This window comes from Eurosta solidaginis, unplaced genomic scaffold (genome assembly GCF_040869045.1).
Source record: "Eurosta solidaginis isolate ZX-2024a unplaced genomic scaffold, ASM4086904v1 ctg00000118.1, whole genome shotgun sequence".
NCBI lineage: Eukaryota > Metazoa > Arthropoda > Insecta > Diptera > Tephritidae > Eurosta > Eurosta solidaginis.
In genome coordinates this window covers 1,729,251-1,751,282 of record NW_027136880.1, presented here as the reverse complement: position 1 = coordinate 1,751,282, position 22,032 = coordinate 1,729,251, and the positions used below count along the sequence as shown (strand labels likewise).

Genomic DNA, 22,032 nt, shown 5'->3' with positions numbered 1-22,032 from the left:
TGATATCCATATTGTATAAACACATTCTAGGGGTACCCGGGTTCACGTTTTGGGCTATATCTCGAGACCCTAGCCTCCCAGTTGTATGAAAAGTATCCTGTACTATAGCACTCATCAACAGCTTTCATTTGGTATCCATATTGTATAAACACATTCTAGGGGTACCCGCGTCCACGTTTTGGGCTATATCTCGAGACCCTAGCCTCCCAGTTGTATGAAAAGTATCCTGTACTATAGCACTCATCAACAGCTTTCATTTGATATCCATATTGTATAAACACATTCTAGGGGTACCCGGGTCCACGTTTTGATCTCAAGACCCTAGGCACGTAGCGAAAAAAAGGTAGACGTTGGCCGATTCTCAGACCTACCCAATATGCTCACAAAATTTCATGAGAATCGGTTCAGCCGTTTCGGAGGAGTTCAGCCTCTAAAACCGTGACAGAAGAATTTTATATATTAGATTTGTTAAAGGACTACCACCCATTAAGTCAAATTTGATTCATGACGCTATAAATATGTAAATCTGCTTTCCTTTCGCGCATCCCTCAAAAGTTATGATTTTCATTTACTGCATACTTTTTATTTAGCATTATTATATCTTTAATATTGGGATACATTTTTGGCGATTAAGCAGTTTTCATGGTCGCCAATAAGCGTATAAAAACTGTAGCAAACACTCGCACATGCATACATAAGTACTCCTTACGATATAGAGCTTATAAACTGTGTTGTTGTGCTGTTGCATGGCACAATGGCCCAAATAATATTTTCGTATGTGCAAACTTTCTATAAAAATACGAGAATTATGAACCAAAGCGCTATACTTCTACAAACGTTTATGCACACATTTATTGGTCATCGCTTAATCCATTCTTATATAAACTATATTTTCCATTGGCAATTAAACGAATTAATTTAATTTATAACATCGTCAAATTATGTATTTTATTTGGTAATGTTTTGCGGCAAAAGTGTATGATCCCTATATGAATGTATGTATATCATTACTATGAAATATACTCATAGTAATAAAATCGCATAATACTCAATTTTAAATGTTATTGTTGTAATATATACGATGTAACGTCTGCTCAAGGCATATGTTTATTTGAATCTTTAGTCGACTTAGGCAATTATTTTAATCGCTTCTCCGCCTGCCTTTTAATCCCGAAATATTTTGTTAAATAAACAATCAATTATGCTAAGGATATGGTCGCTTATAAATTGTTGTACATATGTATTACTTATAAAAAGCAATTATTATTTTACAACAAATTTATTGGTGCATTGGTTTATTGGTTGCCTTGTTTAGTGGAGATAATAGCGATATGCTGATTTTATATTAGGATTATAATTTGGAAAGAACATTTTTTTATTATAAGCAATTGTAATCATACAAATTTTAGCGTTATTCACATATAAATTTACATATCTATTTCACGCATGCAGTAAAAGTTATTAAATATTTATGAATTTATTGTTCTTGTGGCTATCACTAACAAACGGATAATTCGTCGACATCGGTTGTTAAAAACAATCTATTGAAGCTCTTCTCGAACAGTCCTGTAACCATAGTGAAATCGCCGTCAAATATTCTGATCAACGATTTAAACGTCTATTCATCTATTACATGCGTAAAATGTTTTGAATTTAAGACGTATTGCACAATTTTTTTTTTTAATTATTGTACTTTTATTATGATGGAGAAACTGAATGAAAACAAGTAAGGAAGGCTAAGTTCGGGTGTTGTAGTGTAAACAGCCAACAATTGCAATGCCAAATGAGTAAACCAGTTAATATGCTACCCTGTAACAAAAGGGGCATTTGCTAATTGTTGCTGACAGAGCAATTCACACGATTAAATACAGGTGTATGTACAATGCACGACTAAACCAAATTTGCATTCAGGCAAATTTTCTGACATTGCGTTTCCCACAGACGTCACAGCTCAACACACATATTTAGGTACATATTTGTATCGAGTTGTATGCAGGTATGTAAGTATGTATGCTTAAAGTGAATATGTATGTAAGAATATGTTTCGAATAATTTAGTATAAATAAGCTAACAATATTTGAATAAAAATTCATTCACAGATTCACACTTACACCTCACAAAACACTCTATTCATTTTTCACCTTTTATAGTGTAACCGAATATTACATACCCAGCTGAGAGCTTTGGAGACAAAATTGTCTTTTTCATGATAGATACAAATGGTAATACTAAAAAGTGGAGCAACTTGCCTTTGCTATCTCGAGCTATCAATTCGTTTTATTTGAATATTTTGTTTTAAATATTTAAAAGCAGTGCAAATATACATATGTGATAATGACTATTTTAAAAGGGAGTGGGCCTTAGTTCTATATGTAGGTGGACGCCTTTTCGAGATATTGCCATAAAGGTGGACCAGGGGTGAATCTATAATTTGTTTTTACGATATGGGTATCAAATTAAAGGTATTAATGAGGGTCTTAAAAAGGAGTGGCCCTTAGTTCTATATGTGAAGGCGTTTTCGAGATATCGACCAAAATGTGGGCCAGAGTGACCAAGAACATCATCGGTTGGGTACCGCTAATTTATTTATAAATGTAATACCACGGTATTCCTGCCATGATTCCAAGGGCTTTTGATTTCGCCTTGCAAAACTTTTTCGTTTTCTTCTACTTAATATGGTAGATGTCACACCCATTTTACAAAGCTTTTTCTAAAGTTATATTTTGCGTCAAAAAACCAATCCAATCCATTTTAATACCAAGATAAAGTTAGTTCAGATAAGTACGTGAACTAAGTTTAGTAAAGATATATCAATTTTTGCTCAAGTTGTCGTGTTAATCGCCGAGCGGAAGGACAGACGGTCGACTGTGTATAAAAGCTGGGCGTGGCTTCAACCGATTTCGCCGTTTTTCACAGAAAACAGTTACCGGCATGGAAGGTATGCCCTTACCAAATTTCACAAGGATTAGTAAATTTTTGTTCGAATTATAGCATTAAAAGTATTCTAGACAAATTGAATAAAAATGGCGGAGCCACGCCCATTTTGAAATTTTCTTTAATTTTTGTATTTTGTTGTACCATATCAGTACTGCGGTTGGATGTTGACCTAATTTACTTATATACTGTAAAGATATTCAATATTTTGTTAAAAGTTGACTTAAAAAAAATTTTTTTTATGTAGTAATAAGAGTAACGTTCCTGCGAAACTACAGCTTGCAGAACTTTAAAATTACCTTCTTTTAAAAGTGGGCGGTGCCACGCCCATTGTCCCAAATTTTACTAATTTTCTATTCTGTGTCATAAGGTCAACCCACCTACCAAGTTTCATCACTTTATAAAGTCTTTGGCATTGAATTATCGATATGGAAAATTGGGCTAAACAGCCGATTTCGTTCATTTTAAAAGCGATCTGAGATGAGTGGCCAGGAACTTAAATATCAAATTCCTTTAAGATACCTCAAAGTTTGCTCAAGTTATCGTGTTCACGGACAGACAGACAGACGGGCAGATGGACGGACGGACATGGCTAAATGAATTTCTTTTTTCTCCCAGATCATTTTGATATATAGAAATCTATATCTATCTCAATTATTTTATGCCGTTACGGGGTACCGTTATGCGAACAAAATTAGTACACTCTGTGAGCACTGCTCAGCTGAGTATAATAAATATACTGGCTGATAATATAGCTATTTCGAGCCTGCCAATATAGTCTCGGCATGGTTCTGAAAAGTCCCGAAGCAGCTTCGAAATAGTTCCAAAGTAATTCCGAAATTGCGCCGAAAGAGTCTCGAAAGCAATCCCAAAATAACCCCTAAGTACATCATTACCAAAATTTTACAAACGATAACGTAACTATTCCGATGAGATACCAACTAACAGGCCAACCTAATTAAAACGCACTGCGGCAGTTTTCTGTCAAAAATGTGTCATGCACATACAAATTGTAGGAGAGCAACCGAAATTGAATTTACAGCGTAAAATGTTAACTGAATTTCCAATTTTTGTTCTGGGTGACATTTCGGTTTGACGTTTGCTCACATTTTCTACATTGTTACAACATATGCTTAATTCAGTTAGGGCAAAAGAGTCGTTTATGTTTGTGTGTACAAAACCCGCAGTGGGCTTTTATGTGGTTTAAAATGATTCTTCAAGGGGCGAGACAACACCCTTAAAATATCCTATCGATCTTCCATAAGAAAGTGAACCTTGCAGAGATAATTTTTCTTACATAACTGGAGACCATGTAGATACAAATGTTGTAAAAAACCTTCAGTCAACTGAGAAACATTAAATTTATTCTTTAAATGCATTGTCAACAAATTTTTTTCCACTTAAAGTAAAGTGCTGATTGAACTATTTTAATTAGGTATAAAAAGCTTGTTTTGCAAAAACTGTCAAAAAATTTGTGATTTGACACTTGAGTGATTAATAAGAGAAACAATTGCATTACCTCATCATTTTTTAATGGGTCTGATTAAAATAAAAAATTATGTATATAAGCCCTATATTATTATTATTAGATCTATCGAAGAGTGTTAGCTTTGTTCCCCCCGTGACAAAGAAAGCCAAAAGTTGTTGCTCGAAATTTTGAAAGTCGTTCTTTTCTTAAATTTGTCATCCAATTCAGCTTTGTTTTGTTTGAAGTTATTAAGGAATTATTCAACAACAAAGTATCAAAATATGATATCCATGAAGTTGGTTTTTCATGGCACTTGAATCTGAGCCAAAGCCTTAGAGAATGAAAATTCTGAAAATTTTGCGTAGCTCAAATTTGTTCAGCTGGCGTGACCCTTTTAAAATACTTTTTTACTATTATAAAGTTCATCTGTAGTTTTCCAATCGAACATGTCCCACTCGTGACAAATGCTGTCTCACCCGTAACACTTAATTTTATATAAAATCATTTAAGAAAAATAACTTTACCACATGATGCCATAACAAGTATGGACTGTGAATAAAGAAAATATGCAAATAATACAATTGTGATAAGGTTTGGAAGAACTAAGGCATGAGGTGGCTGAAGGCGTTTGTAACACTTAAACCATCGTAGGGGTGCGGGTTCAAACCCCACTCCCGGGAGAAAAGGATTTGACGAGATTTACAAGGTATAATCGAAACAGCTGTCGCCTTGTTCGTCCTGATGTCACGTTGTTTAAATTTTTCCCAAAATTATAAAAAAAAAATTAATTACTTTTATATTATTGGGTTAGTTAAATATTCGTTTATATACAAGTGTTTAAGCAAAACAAGCTACTTCCACATACTTGCAGAGTTTTTCTAATTTGTGACTTCACACTAATATATATCGTCTTTTCTCACCCGTGACAATTATAAAACTTATTATAATTTACATATATACTAAGATATTGTGAGCTTTTTTTTACAAAACAGTACTGACTCAATGTAAAGTGTCACAACCTATCAATTACAACGTGAAATCTTCAGTTGGTTTAATAGAATGCGTTAATAAACATGATATATTGCGTACAAATGTCCGACCCATGACGATGGATCATCCCCTATACAAATTCCGAATAAGACCGGTCAATTAATGCCGAAACCTTTTTGAAAATAGCCTAAAAATTTGTGGAGTAATAGTCGTCTCATTTTTCAGAAATAGTCTTGCATATAATCAAAATCTCTGATGATGGTTGATTGGTTGTTGTGGCGCCCGGCCGAAGAGAACGGGCCCAAGTAGCCTTCTAGGCGCCATTTTGATGCACATGCTCTTGGAAGCAATTACAAATTGTACCCTGTGTATTTACTCAAACTATTTTTTAGACCAATAAACTTGCTGATGCTATCCATGGGGCATTTTGACACTGCCTATAACCCCAGCGGTTTGGGTTGTTAGAATATACCCGCGGTAGGTATGCCTGTCATAAGAAGCGATTCAAATAGCAAATAGATTCAAGGGGTTGTGTAGCGCAACCCTTTCAAGGGGTTGCCAGTGCAATATATAGCTTCTCCAACCCAATTGTCAACCTCACCTATCAGTGGCGAATCCTGTTTCATTAAAAGCCGAGGCTCTGGCGACCCCGAAATCCTTATGGGTCTAGAGGGTGGGAGGGCGGGATAACCTAGAAGGTATCATGTGGTCATACGAAATCGTGCCCGAGATGGCAAGGTTTGGTACCGGAACGTACCGGATCTGCATGCGGCAAACAACCATCAACATCGATAACACTCCCAAAAACTTCGGGAAGTGTCCTTATCGCTACAACAAGAACAACACCGCCTCTAGGTCCAGCCCGGGCTGGCCACTCACAGAAGAATTGAGTGACTATCTCCCAAAACCGTCCACACTACATCTCCTGCACCTTTCGTTAAACGGGACTCCCATTATCTTCACGCGTGAGCTAATTGGCCAGTGCACTGTAATCTTGGACGCGATCTTGAGTGACTCTGTTCTTCTCAGGTTGTAGTAAGGCAAAGTTTGCTTTTTTTATTTTGCAGAGAAACCGATTGCGAATTGCAGTGTGCTTTAAGTTGATAGGTATTAACAATGTCACTTTTTTGATAAAAACGGCTAATGCATCGAGAATGCCTCAAATGTATCTTACAATGCACCGTAATTTGCCAGCTTATCCGTGTTTTCATTACCCGTCAATGTTCTTGTAACCGGGTACCCAAGTAATCGTGAAAGGTACAAGGTTTGCTGCATTGCGTAATGCCCTCTTACAGTTTTCAATGGAATTAGAGAACGTTTCTAGATAATCCAGTACTTTGAGCGCTGCTTGTCTGTCCGAATATATGCGTATCTCACCGTCGTTACCCGGTTTTCTAACAGCAACAGGCAGGCCGTCTCTATATCTGGTATCTCTGCTTGAAAGATACTAGCTGAGTTTGAAAGACGCTACCTTTAGCTCATCGGGGAAAAATCGCGCACCTAAACCGCAGGTACTTTTGGATCCGTCGGTGTGAATTGAGATTACGCCCTCTTTTTAAACTTTGACGGCTGATCAATCCATCCTTAAAGGCAACCTTACCTTAAAATTATTTTCAAATTGGAACTACTTTTTTCTCAAACATCAACCAATAGAGCTGCCATCCGATCGGAGGTTTCTTGTAAATCATTATATCATGAGTTTAATATATCACATTGAAATTTTGGTTCCTCTTGATTTTCATAAGGTAATATAAAATTCGTTCCCCTGTTCGGGTCACACTTATATTCTTGAAACAGAAACAGAATTAAAATATCTAATTTCTTGGACTAATTAAGATATTATATACAAACTAAAAGTAGTTTTAATTTCCCTCCAGAAACATGAATTTTTTATTCCCCTTGAATATTTGGGATCAAAATATATAAGTTTTATTTTTAAGGTGTTACTGTTTGTAGGTGTAAGACTGAAAACAGGCGTAAAAATATCCGTGTTTTTTTTTACATGTAAATGCATCTACATTTCGGCTAAAAAATGCTCATCATCACTTAGATAATGTTAAGGGGAACCATCTAGCGGCATTGTTGAAGACTCGTGACAGTGCTTAAGCAGTTGGGTCATAGAAGGGAAGAATAGGGTAGAGAAAAAATGGAGGGACACGTTTCTATTGTAGCTGAGTATAACGCAACTGAAATTTAGCAGTATTAATTTTCTGAGCAACAATATCATAAATTAAGCTTAAATTATACACTTGGCAGTCCATATAAAGTTTAAGTGCCTATGTATGCACATGTAAAAAAACACAGCTAATATATGAATGTGTTAATGGTATCTGAAATTCTGCTTAGAGAAACATCACTCTACAGCAGCGATCACGAAAACAACAACGAAAATTCATTTAAAGTTCGTCAGCTCAATACAGCCAATCGCATTTTAATTCTAACATAATATGAAGCGTCATACAAGTTTCCGGAGCATGCCTAATTGTGCGAAAATATGTGGTTTAAAATGTATCCAGCGGTAAAATCTCATCACGGGTCGATAATCTGATTTGTTCTGGTGCAAAGGTTGGCTTACGGTAATCACAACTCATCTCATTTTACACGTCCAAGCTTAAAAACGAAATTAGTTTGGGTTGAAATTACATAATATTTCACCGCAACGCTATATAAAACTACGACAAGAAAGCAGCTTTTATTTAGTTGTGCGATATCGGTTGAAAATTTAAGTAAGGCAGTACAGCGAACAACGAAAATAATATAGTGCGGATTAGATTTAAAATCATTTCCTCTTATTTTTTATACTCCGATAGTTCTACAAATACGGCTTCAAGATCTGCATACGTAAAAAAACCGTCTTGTGAGGAAACAACCCGCATAAACCTGGAAAACAAAACAAAGTTGAAGGGATCTATACTTAGTACCAGCAATATTCCAATCAGAAAGGTATCACTATTGGTGTCAATATCGTAGCGTGGACAGCAAGATTTTGAATTGCCAAGTTTTGCATGATGGCAAGAAGCTCTTGTTTACTACTAATTTACTTTTTTCAGGTATTTATGTATTGGCGAGTATAAATGAAATCAAAAAACAAGTTTTTTCGCTTTACTGTAAAATTTGATAGTTGACGCGTATGGATCTTGAAATAGATTTGTATACGATTTTGCTGTCCTCGCTACGATATGATATAAATAGTTGGTTGTTCCAAACTAAGCGTAAGAAGCATTACAGTCTGGTTGAGGCAATTTAACTTAACTGAAAATTTTTGATTTTTAAAAATTTCGTAGGTCTGCAAAACATATTGCAGCATTCGAATTCTATTTTCCAGCGCTAAAACAGCTTTGAAACGTTCAACGTAAGTTAAGCAGCGTATGTTAGTCGTTTCGAGATCTACAGTCAAGTTAGGTTAGTGCTTTAATTTGACCTTGAATAATCTGTAAATCAGCTAAATCTTTAAGTTTTACTGTCCGACTCCGTCTGTATTAAACTGGTAAAACTGGTATATTTTTATAATCATATATTTTTTTATCTTTTAATAATTCTTATCTACGAACAATATCGTGCACCTATATCAATAGGCCGCTAACTCACAAATATGCAATTTCCAAGTTATGAAAACCATCGTGTTTCCCAATTCAAAATCTACCGAACTGTATACTATTTTACTAATAGCTCCACTAATCAACGAGAAAAAACTTTGTAAAAAATAAATCCTCTATTGGCGCATATGCGGGAGGCAGTAAGTTTTTTGCCGTCTCTTAACAATGTCACTTTTTGAGTTCACTTCATATTTGATATAGGTATGCGTTATATCTAGCGTCGATACACGGCTCGTAGCACTCTATTCAGTAAGAACATTTTTATTGGAAGCAAATACAAAAAAATACACTTTGGGGCAACATATGCCTATATTTATCAGAAAAAGGCTTATTCGACTTAATGTCTTTGCGATCCTGTTAAATCTCCATTAACATTAATAATCATTAATTTCTTTACCCTTTTTAATTTGAATGCTTAATTATTTTTTTCCGCACAACCTAGCAATTTATAACTAATTAATAAAAAAAACTAATCAAAAATAATGAGACTCAAAAACTGGCTCATATCTCTAAAGTGAGAAGACTTAAGGCTAATGATGGGCATACTTACTGGACACTGCCTTCTGACGTCATGCTTATAAGCTGGGCCTCATTAGTAACAGCAGGTGTAGGAAGTGGGAGTTGCAAGAAGAAATGTTTGACCATGGATGGTCGTATCTTGCGCTCACCATGTCAAATCTCCAGATATTAGGGGCGGCAGAGTTGCCAAATCTCGAGGCACCAATTAAGCTAGGTCCTAGAAAACTTTTAGTATTTGCCAAGAGGACCGAGTTATTCTTCAACATAAGTCCTGGCAGTTGAATGTGGTTCTTCCGTTTGGTCGGCAAACAAATTGTGGTAACACTATGGACCCATTCGGTCTTTATTAACCGGCCAGTTCATCCTAACCTAGCTGGGCGGTTTATGAAAAACGTCGTCCTATTATAGAAAAAATTTATATGGCGAATATTCATAGACGGTTGTGTAGACCGCAAACACGGAATATATGGAAAAACTAAAGTCTCTAAAAGTAAATTAAACAACTGAAACTTTAACATGTCGACTTTTTAGATGCCCAGAATAATACTTTCACTAAACGAAAAGAAAAAAATTTTTTTTTCGCCCCATTAAGAAAATTTTTTTTAATGTAATAATCCAATTTATACCTTTATTTCACTTTTCCCTTCTTTTCATTTGTTTTCTTTTATTTTCTTTTCTTCACTTTTTTCTTTTATTTTCTTTTTCCCTTTTTTCTTTTCTTTTATTTACTTTTCTTTTCTTTTCTTTTTCTTTTCTTTTCTGCTTTTATAATTTATCACTATTCATTTTGTATGTAGAACCACCCGTGTTTGCGAAAATCGATTTTGATGCATTTTTAAGATATTTGCTACTAACCTTTGTTCGTTCAAAAAAAAAAAGTATTCACTATATCAGACATAAATTGGTTTCCCACTGGGTCATCTTAAAGGAAATTATAGCACTGGAGCACAAATATCTATCAATAGGCCTGATTACATTGACGACGGTGGTTACAAAGCGACTCTGTCAAAATATTTTTACACATGATCTTATGATCATTTGTTTGTATTCTTTTTACTATAATCAATAATTTTTTATAAATTTTTCGCTACTGTTTCGCCACTTATACGCTTTCAAAGTAATCGAGTTGCCAATGCTTGACTGCTAGGGCGGGCCGATTTGTGGGGAGGCAAAAAAATCGCCCATTGCTCTGAGAAAATCATATTCTAGGGATCAAAATAAGAAACTTTGCCGAAGGAACCATACCTCTAAAACGAATTCTGATGAAATCGGTCATCTGAGGAAGTAGAAATGCAATAGGGAAAGAGTAAAAAGAGTTGGAAATGGAAGTAGAAAAGGGTGAGGAAGGGGAAACAGAAAGGAAAAGGAGCAGATTAGAAATAGAAGTTTAGGAAAAGGAATAGGATTTGTAACATTAAGAGAGTAGGAACAGAATAGGGAAAATACAATTTAGGAGGATGAAATAAACGGAGAAAAAGGGTACTGCTTCTTCATATCTGGGATTTCTGTAACAAATATAGATAGTTGGTACAAAATAATTCTCAAGCATTACTACTTTTTCATAAGACGTATTGTATATATTAGTGCTTTTGATAATCGACTATTCGAATAAAATACTATTCGATTAGAAAATTTTATTTGGTAAAATAAGCGATTATCAATAATCGAATAGTTATTTGCGTTCGATTATTGCGAGATTCGGTTATTTGAGAAAAAAAAAATTTTTTTTTAATTTTTATTGATTTGTCAAGACTTTGTGGAGTTATTATTACACAACCTAAGTTCAAATATTTTACATTTTGCTTCTTTGTATCCTTGAAATTAGAAAAGAAATTCCGTACCTAACTACGCTTCCATAAACTAATTTTTGCAGCGAATAAGTAATGTTTTTCTTATAAAATATGAAATTTTGAGTTTTTGTAAATGATAAAAAATTTTACTTTTGAAACCGTCAGCATTCGATTGATGGCAGTAAATGGACTGTATGATAATATCACATATTATGTACATATATTGAATTCGAATACCAGCTAGTCAAATTTTAATCAATACAAAATTTGTTTTTCGACTAATCGAATTGTCGAACAGGCGATTATTAACAAGAGTCTTAATATATTTTCCAATTTTTTTTCTATCTGAAAACTCTGTTTTCGTCAACCTTTAATTTGAAGCGATGAAATACCGTAATGATCTACAAATTATTAGGCCTAGAGAAAAGTCTGGTACCTGAATTTTTGGTCAAAAAATTACTTATCTGTGAAGTAATAATTGCATTAAATAACTTTTTTACTGAGAGAAAGATACGAGTGACTATCGGCCTACCATGAGAAATTAAATTTCTATAACTTGCCTTAAGATTGCCCAAATGGTCCATGCGTCCCATGTGCTCTTTTATAGAATAGACAGTAACCCTGCAAAAATCGTTGGATCATGTGGTCCACTGGAGTACTTACTATTATACTCCACTGTAAAGCAACAATGGACCAACTCATGTTTCTACACGAACATATTGTAGGCCGATCATTGCTCGTTTTTAACGATTGTAAACACTACACGATGTTTATTGGACTGTGGGTACTCCATGGATTACTCTGATGTAATGCGGAGCTGGAGTATATGGTCCAGTCCTAGGACATCGCAATGTTAATTGGACCATATTTTTTGTATGAATTGTGGTTAATTTTGGAGCACTCGGTTAGTCCATAGCGAGTACTCCATACATGCATGCATTAAGTACTCGCGATCTTTGCAGGGTAACAAACCTGTCATTGACAATGTCACAAAATTGTACCTGAGTTTCAAAACTGTCGCTGTCAAAATAGTGCGAGATATGTGATACCGTAGAGGGCGGCTAGGTTGACATGTTGCATAAACTCGGCTTGTCCAAAAAAACAGGCATACCTTTGACAAAAAAATGCAAAAAATCCTCCTTATATGATATGTTATCTTGTGACTTCAAAATTAGCTAACTAACAATTCCTAATCCAGTGTCGTCAAAGCTGCTGAAATAAAAATATAAAAAAGTATCTAAAAAAGACAAGCTTAAATATTTGATAAAAAAGTCATCAATACGTTCACTAAGTAAACTTAAAAAAATATTTTCCATGCTTGTAATTTTACTTGTCATTTGCATGATTGCTCAAGTCTCCAGCGAGTGCCCAAATTAGTAATATATTAGCAACAAAGAAAGCAACAGTGGTTTTATAATTACAGTAAATCATTCAGTTAATTGTGAATTCGGGTGCATTCATGTTGGATCCTCGATGCTAGCTAGGGTATTTCTCACGAGACTCGAACCTAGCTAACAGCTTGAACACGAAAAATATGAAGGGTTCTTTTTTATAGTTTTCGAAGCTGCACTCACCCCTAACATCGAGAGGCACAAACATGACGGCATTCTTGAGAGTTTATTTTGGAGTAGTGTATCATGTATCGGCGCTAATAAACCATCTTCAGATAGGTTAAGTCTTGAAACAAATCTATTAATATTGACTTTTGTAGATATTTATATATATATATATATATATATTTTATATATATTTATATTTTTTATTAAACTTAAATATGAGACATAAAACGACAAACTTAAACTATCTGAAAGCATACTTTAATACATTTCTTAGTTTGTTACGTTTTATTTGGAACGACCTCTTTTGTTATACTCAGTTGAGCAGAGCTCACAGAGTATATTAAGATTGATTGGATAACGGTTGGTTGTACATATATAAAGGAATCGAGATAGATATAGACTTCTATATATCAAAATAATCAGGATCGAAAAAAAATTTGATTGAGCCATGTCCGTCCGTCCGTCCGTCCGTTAACACGATAACTTGAGTAAATTTTGAGGTATCTTGATGAAATTTGGTATGCAGGTTCCTGAGTACACATCTCAGATCGCTATTTAAAATGAACGATATCGGACTATAACCACGCCCACTTTTTCGATATCGAAAATATCGAAAAACCGAAAAAGTGCGATAATTCATTACAAAAGACAGCTAAAGCGACGAAACTTGGTAGATGAGTTGAACTTATGACGCAGAATAGAAAATTAGTAAAATTTTGGACAATGGGCGTGGCACCGCCCACTTCTAAAAGAAGGTAATTTAAAAGTTTTGCAAGCTGTAATTTGCCAGTCGTTGAAGATATCTTGATGAAATTTGGCAGGAACGTTACTTCTATTACTATATGTACGCCTAATAAAAATTAGCAAAATCGGAGAAGGACCACGCCCACTTTTAAAAAAAAAATTTTTTTTTAAGTAAAATTTTAACAAAAAATTTAATATCTTTACAGTATATAAGTAAATTATGTCAACATTCAACTCCAGTAATGATATGGTGCAACAAAATACAAAAATAAAAGAAAATTTCAAAATGGGCGTGGCTCCGCCCTTTTTCATTTAATTTGTCTAGGATACTTTTAACGCCATAAGTCGAAAAAAATTAACCAATCCTTTTGAAATTTGGTAGGGGCATAGATTTTATGACATTAACTGTTTTCTGTGAAAATGGGCGAAATCGGTTGATGCCACGCCCAGTTTTTATACACAGGCGTCCGTCTGTCCTTCCGCATGGCCGTTAACACGATAACTTGGGCAAAAATCGACATATCTTTAATGAACTTAGTTCACGTGCTTACTTGAACTCACTTGATCTTGGTATGAAAAATGAACGAAATCCGACTATGACCACGCCCACTTTTTCGATATCGAAAATTACGAAAAATGAAAAAATGCCATAATTCTATACCAAATACGAAAAAAAGCATGAAACATGGTAAGGTAATTGGATTGTTTTATTGACGCGAAATATAACTTTAGAAAAAACTTTATAAAATGGTTGTGACACCTACCATATTAAGTAGAAGAAAATGAAAATTTCTACAGGGCGAAATAAAAACCCTTAAAATCTTGGCAGGTATTACATATATAAATAAATTAGCTGTATCCAACAGATGATGTTCTGGGTCACCCTGGTCCACATTTTGGTCGATATCTTGAAAACGCCTTCACACCACCCCCTTTTAAAACTCTCATTAATACCTTTAATTTGATACCCATATCGTACAAACTCATTCTAGAGTCACCCCTGGTCCACCTTTATGGCGATATCTCGAAAAGGCGTCCACCTATAGAACTAAGCCCCACGCCCTTTTAAAATACTCATTAACACCTTTCATTTGATACCCATATCGTAAAAACATATTCTAAAGTCACCCCTGGTCCACCTTTATGGCGATATCTCGAAAAGGCGAACACCTATAGAACGAAGGCCCACTCCCTTTTAAAATACTCATTAACACCTTTCTTTTGATACCCATATTGTACAAACAAATTCTAGGGTCACCCCTGCTCCACCTTTATGGCGATATCTCGAAACGGCGTCCACATATGGAACTAAGGATTAATCCCTTTTAAAATACTCATAAACACCTTTCTTTTGATACCCATATTGTACAAACAAATTCTAGGGTTACCCCTGGTCCACCTTTGTGGTGATATATCGAAACCGCGTCCACCTATGGAACTAAGGATTACTCCCATTTAAAATACTCATTAGCACCTTTCATTTGATACCCATATCGTGCAAGCGCGTTCTATAGTCACCCCTGGTCTACCTTTATGGCGATATCTCGAAAAGGCGACCACCTATACAACAACCACCACTCCCTTTTAAAACCCTTATTAATACCTTTAATTTGATACCCATATCGTACAAACATATTCTAGAGTCACCCCTGGTCCACCTTTAGGGCGATATTTCGAAACGGCGTCCACCTATAGAACTAAAGCCCACTCCCTTTTAAAATACTCATTAACACCTTTCGTTTGATGCCCATATTGTACAAACAAATTCTAGGGTCACCCCTGGTCCACCTTATGGCGATATCTCGAAACGGCGTCCACCTATGGAACTAAGGATTACTCCCTTTTAAAATACTCATTAACACCTTTTTTTTGATACCCATATTGTTCAAACAAATTCTAGGGTCACCCCTGGTCCACCTTTGTGGCGATATCTCGAAATGGCGTCCACCTATGGAACTAAGGATAACTCCCTTTTAAAATACTCATTAACACCTTTCATTTGAAACCCATATCGTACAAACGCATTCTAGAGTCAACCCTGATCCACCTTTATGGCTATATCCCTAAATGGCATCCACCTATAGAACTATGGCCCACTCCCTCATAAAATACTCTTTAACGCCTTTCATTTGATACACATTCCAGGGTTTCCCTCGGTTCATTTTCCTACATGGTTATTTTCCCTTATGTTGTCACCATAGCTCTCAACTGAGTATGTAATGTTCGGTTACACCCGAACTTAACCTTCCTTACTTGTTTTTTTTTTGTTTTTCTTTTCAGAAGATTTCAAACCTTAAATAAGTTGTCGAGAAATAAAATTTTGGTTGATCTGACGACATAAAGTAAGCCTAAAGGGAAATTACGAAAATCATTGAAACTGAGCATTTAAGCCGGACACTAATATGTTACTGACTCTGATATGTTACGGAGCTCTGATGATTAAATATCACAATGTATTTCAAGTTCAAATATTTGGTATTGCATGCACTTTGATTCATAGTAAACCTTACCAAGTTTCTTTGTTTTTAGTAGACTAGATGCTATCAGCAAGAAGCCATGTATTCAAAAACCGAGGTATCGAGCCTTTTCTCGAGAGAGTATGATGAATCATTGGTTAAAGCAGTCGGCGTGATATTCCTTCACTAAAATATGTTGATGCTGCCAATAATGGGAGTAGATATTTAACAATCTTGTTTTTTCTTGTTAGCTAGACCTATATTTATTATTACGTTTTCATATCGCACACACAGATCAATAGGGAGCTAACTCGAAAATATGAAATTTCGAAGATATGACTGCCTCCAAGTACCCCAGATCAATACATACCTCATTGTTTACACGATTTCATAATACCTTCACTAAAAAGAAAGTATTTGACAAAAAAAAATTAATTGGTGCATTTGGAAGTGGCGTTTTCTGATTTTGCACTTTTTTTTAGTTCTTCGCTGTTTTGATCTATGTGTGCGATATAATATCTAATAATCTTTCGGACTTTACCCAAAATCTTATGATATAATAATTACTTTTGTGATATAAGATAACATCAAACCACATTTAAAAGTAGCAATGTATGGATTACATGTTCCGAAATCCACCGATCCTTCACCAAATCGTTCTCCAAGGCTGCGATTTCATCCCATGTACTTACATTACATCTGATGCTTTTATGCGTGTGAATGAGCGTTTGGTTTTCTAATACTGGAATTTTATACTTTTATCTCTATTCACTTGTTTACCCATGTAGTTCATATCCTCGTCACGATCATTTTGTAAATGAAGAAGTATCCGAGAAGGATCTGATGGAAGGTCAGTGCACTTCGAGACATGTAATTAAAAACCAGAAAAATTACTCTTATATATACTAATTCCTTATATTTACTAATTTAATTTTTAGATTATTCTCACAAATAAATTCGTTACTTTCCAATTTATAGTTTTATATTTCAACTTCCGAGTGGAATATCACCCTATCTCGGCTACTGTTTCAAAAACGCCCATCTCGGAACTCGGGTTAAGAATGCCCCCGCTCAGTTTATGAAGCTAATTCTAAGTAAGGCATTCTGAAATGGGACGTTACTCAAAAGTTTTCTGAGACAGGGCGTTTTCGAAACGACAGCCGAGATAGGATTATATTTCATGTATCACTTTCGGTTGCTTTATTCTTATTTATTCTCCCTCTAATTTTTATTTTTACTATTTATATTCTTTCTTTTATTTTATTTTTCTTTTCTATTTTTTTCTTTTCTATTCTCTTCTTTTCTTTTCTTTTCCTTTCTTTTCTTTTCTTTTTTTTTTTTTCTTTTCTTTTCTTTTCTTTTCTTTTCTTTTCTTTTCTTTTCTTTTCTTTTCTTTTCTTTTCTTTTCTTTTCTTTTCTTTTATTTTCTTTTATTTTCCTTTCCTTTCCTTTCCTTTCCTTTCCTTTCCTTTCCTTTCCTATCCTTTCCATTCCTTTCCATTTCTCTTACTTCCAAAACCAACACAACCCCTCATAGAAACGATATGCAAGGCAGATTTAAAGTATTCCCTACTAAACCTACATCAAGTTACGACGCACGAGCTCCCCTCCGATCGAGAGCACATACAGTCGCTGATACAAGAGTGGAAAATGAAAGCTATACATGGAAGACACGCATACGCTCTGGAGCATACATAAGTGGACAAATCAGCATCCAATGAGTGATTAATTTACTCTGGTAACTACGCTGAAACCCAGGGGTTCATGCTGGCCATGCAAGACCAGGTTATTGCAACAAGGAACCACTGGAAATATGTAATGCGAACTCCTATTGAAAATCGTAATTGTAGACGATGCCAAAGACGTCCCGAAACAATTAGCTACATAACCGGTGCATGTGTTACATTGGCGGCTACCGAATATTTAACAAGGCATAACCAGGTAGCAAACATCGTACATCAAATTCTAGCTCTGCGTTATGATCTAATTACAGCGGAATGCTCATACTACCATATACCCCACAGGCAACGCTAGAAAACAGCGTCTTCAAAATTTATTGGGACCGGTCTATTCTAACAGATCGTACCATGACACATAACCGACCTGATATAACGATCTTAAATAAGTAGTAGAATCAGGCTTACGTAATAGACATATGTGTTCCAAACACACAAAACCTACAGGAGCGCTTTGTGGAGAAGCTCAGAAAATATCAAATCTGGCACAAGAAATTAAGGATATGTGGAAGCTGCACAGGGTGGACATAATTCCCATAATAATATCCTAAACTGGAGTTATCCCAAAATAACTAAACTGTAGCCTTGAGAAACTTCAACTCACCGAAAAGCGACGAGCGATACAGAATGCTTTTATTTTATCGACAAGCTATATAGTTAGTAAATTCTTAAGCATACACTAATCTACGATGATACATATGTATGTAATTATTTATAGAAAATTTTACCAACAGCTGTATAACCAAACCAATACCAAATACCAAACCAATGAAAGTTAATAGAATTAAATAGCACTAAGTATCTTGTTCTTTATAACCGATATTTAATGTAAGCCTTCCAAGGAGAAAATTTTATATAAAACAAATAAAATAAGATAAATCAAATAAAATAGATTAAAATAAAATAAAATAAAAAAATTTAAAGCGCGATAACATCCGAAGAGATCTACGGCCGAGCTTCTCTTCTAATTTGCGTCGTGATCCTCTTGATTTTCCCTACAAATTGACCGCACAGGACCTACATGTTTTATGCCGACTCCGAACGGCATCTGCAAGGCAGATGAGTTTTCACTGAGAGCTTTTCATGGCAGAAATATACTCGGAGTGCTTGCCAAACACTGCCGAGGGGCGAGCCCGCTTAGAAAAATTTTCTTCTAATTGAAGTTAATAAAATAAAATAAAATAAAATAAAATAAACAAAAATAAAATTAAAAAAAATTAAAATAAAATAAAACAAAATTAAATTAAATTAAGTTAAGATAAATTAAATTAAATTAAATTAAGTTAAATTAAATTAAATTAAATTACATTAAATTAAATTAAATTAAATTAAATCAAATTAAATTATAATAAAATAAATAAGATGAAATAAAATACAATAAAATAAAATGAAATAAAATAAAATAAAATAAAATTAAATTAAATTAAATTAAATTAAATCAAATTAAATTATAATAAAATAAATAAAATGAAATAAAATAAAATAGAAGATAGTGAAATAAAATATATTAAACATAAAATAAGATAAAAAAGAACAAGTAAGGAAGGTTAAGTTCGGGTGTAACCGAACATTACATACTCAGTTGAGGGGTATGGTGACAGCATAAGGGAAAATAACCATGTAGGAAAAAGAACCGAGGGAAACCCTGGAATGTGCTTGTATGACATGTGTATCAAATGAAAGGCGTTAAAGAGTATTTTATGAGGGAGTGGGCCATAGTTCTGTAGGTGGACGCCATTTAGGGATATAGCCATAAAGGTGGATCAGGGTTGACTCTAGAATGTGTTTGTACGATATGGGTATCAAATTAAAGGTATTAATGAGGGTTTTAAAAGGGAGTGGTGGTTGTTGTATAGGTGGTCGCCTTTTCGAGATATCGCCATAAAGGTGGACCAGGGGTGACTCTAGAATGCGTTTGTACGATATGGGTATCAAATGAAAGGTGTTAATGAGTATTTTAAAAGGGAGTAATCCTTAGTTCCATAGGTGGACGCCGTTTCGAGATATCGCCATAAAGGTGAACCAGGGGCGAACCTAGCATTTGTTTGTACAATATGGGCATCAAACGAATGGTGTTAATGAGTATTTTAAAAGGGAGTGGGCCTTAGTTCTATAGGTGGATGCCGTTTCGAAATATCGCCATAAAGGTGGACCAGGGGTGACTCTAGAATGCGTTTGTACGATATGGGTATCAAATGAAAGGTGTTAATGAGTATTTTAAAAGGGAGTAATCCTTAGTTCCATAGGTGGACGCCGTTTCGAGATATCGCCACAAAGGTGGACCAGGGGCGACCCTAGCATTTGTTTGTACAATATGGGCATCAAACGAATGGTGTTAATGAGTATTTTAAAAGGGAGTGGGCCTTAGTTCTATAGGTGGATGCCGTTTCGAAATATCGCCATAAAGGTGGACCAGGGGTCACTCTAGAATGTGTTTGTACGATATGGGTATCAAATTAAAGGTATTAATGAGGGTTTTAAAAGGGAGTGGTGGTTGTTGTATAGGTGGTCGCCTTTTCGAGATATCGCCATAAAGGTGGACCAGAGGTGACTCTAGAATGCGTTTGTACGATATGGGTATCAAATGAAAGGTGTTAATGAGTATTTTAAAAGGGAATAATCCTTAGTTCCATAGGTGGACGCCGTTTCGAGATATCGCCATAAAGGTGGACCAGGGGTAACCCTAGAATTTGTTTGTACAATATGGGTAGCAAAAGAAAGGTGTTAATGAGCATTTTAAAAGGGAGTAATCCTTAGTTCCATAGGTGGACGCCGTTTCGAGATATCGCCATAAAGGTGTACCAGGGGTGACCCTAGAATTTGCTTGCACAATATGGGCATCAAACGAAAGGTGTTAATGAGTATTTTAAAAGGGAGTGGGCTTTAGTTCTATAAGTGGACGCCGTTTCAAAATATCGCCATAAAGGTGGACCAGGGGTGACTCTAGAATGTGTTTGTACGATATGGGTATCAAATGAAAGGTGTTAATGAACTTTTTCATTTTCTTCTACTTAATATGGTAGGTGTCACAACCATTTTATAAAGTTTTTTCTAAAGTTATATTTCGCGCCAATAAAACAATCCAATTACCTTACCATGTTTCATATTTTTTTTCGTATTTGGTATAGAATTATGGCATTTTTTCATTTTTCGTAATTTTCGATATCGAAAAAGTGGGCGTGGTCATAGTCGGATTTCGTTCATTTTTCATACCAAGATAAAGTGAGTTCAAGTAAGCGCGTGAACTAAGTTCATTAAAGATATGTCGATTTTTGCTCAAGTTATCGGGTTAACGGCCATGCGGAGGGACAGACGGACGACTGTGTATAAAAACTGGGCGTGGCACCAACCGATTTCGCTTATTTTCACAGAAAACAGTTAGCGTCATAAAATCTATGCCCCTACCAAATTTCAAAAGGATTGGTTCATTTTTGTTCGACTTATGGCGTTAAAAGTATCCTAGACAAATTAAATGAAAAAGGGCGGAGCCACGCCCATTTTGAAATTTTCTTTTATTTTTGTATTTTGTTGCACCATATCATTACTGGAGTTGAATGTTGACATAATTTACTTATATACTGTAAAGATATTAAATTATTTGTTAAAATTTTACTTAAAAAACATTTTTTTTTTTTTTAAAGTGGGCGTGGTCCTTCTCCTATTTTGCTAATTTTTATTAAGCGTACATATAGTAATAGGAGTAACGTTCCTGCCAAATTTCATAATGATATCTTCAACGACTACCAAATTACAGCTTGCAAAATTTTTAAATTACCTTCTTTTAAAAGTGGGCGGTGCCACGCCCATTGTTCAAAATTTTAGTAATTTTCTATTCTGCGTCATAAGTTCAACTCATCTACCAAGTTTCGTCGCTGTATCGGTCTTTTGTAATGAATTATCGAACTTTTTCGGTTTTTCGAAATTTTCGATATCGAAAAAGTGGGCGTGGTTAAATTTACTCAAGTTATCGTGTTAACGGACGGACGGACGGACGGACATGGCTCAATCAAATTTTTTTTCGATCCTGATTATTTTGATATATGGAAGTCTATATCTATCTCGATTCCTTTATATATGTACAACCAACCGTTATCCAATCAAACTTAATATACTCTGTGAGCTCTGCTCAACTGAGTATAAAAATAAAATTTAATTAAATTAAACAAGTAGGGAAGGCTAAGTTCGGGTGCAACCGAAAATTACATACTCAGTTGAGAGCTATGGAGACAAAATAAGGAAA

At 35.0% G+C, this 22,032-nt stretch overlaps 2 long non-coding RNA genes across 4 annotated transcripts; both read left to right on the top strand.

Annotated features, from left to right (window-relative positions):
• Positions 1-8,015: 8,015 nt before the first annotated feature.
• On the top strand, positions 8,016-17,306 carry LOC137235627 (uncharacterized). Of its 3 annotated transcripts, XR_010948008.1 has the most exons (4): positions 8,016-8,118; positions 8,203-8,335; positions 15,881-16,075; positions 16,130-17,306. It is a non-coding gene; the product is annotated as an uncharacterized lncRNA (long non-coding RNA). The 3 variants fall into 3 exon arrangements; XR_010948007.1 differs by lacking the exon at positions 8,016-8,118 and having other exon boundaries at positions 8,125-8,335; positions 16,130-17,305; XR_010948009.1 differs by lacking the exons at positions 8,016-8,118; positions 8,203-8,335 and adding an exon at positions 10,228-12,967.
• Positions 17,307-17,525: 219 nt separating this feature from the next.
• Positions 17,526-18,709, top strand: LOC137235631 (uncharacterized). The gene is made up of 2 exons (XR_010948010.1): positions 17,526-17,997; positions 18,081-18,709. It is a non-coding gene; the product is annotated as an uncharacterized lncRNA (long non-coding RNA).
• The last annotated feature ends 3,323 nt before the right edge of the window (positions 18,710-22,032 follow it).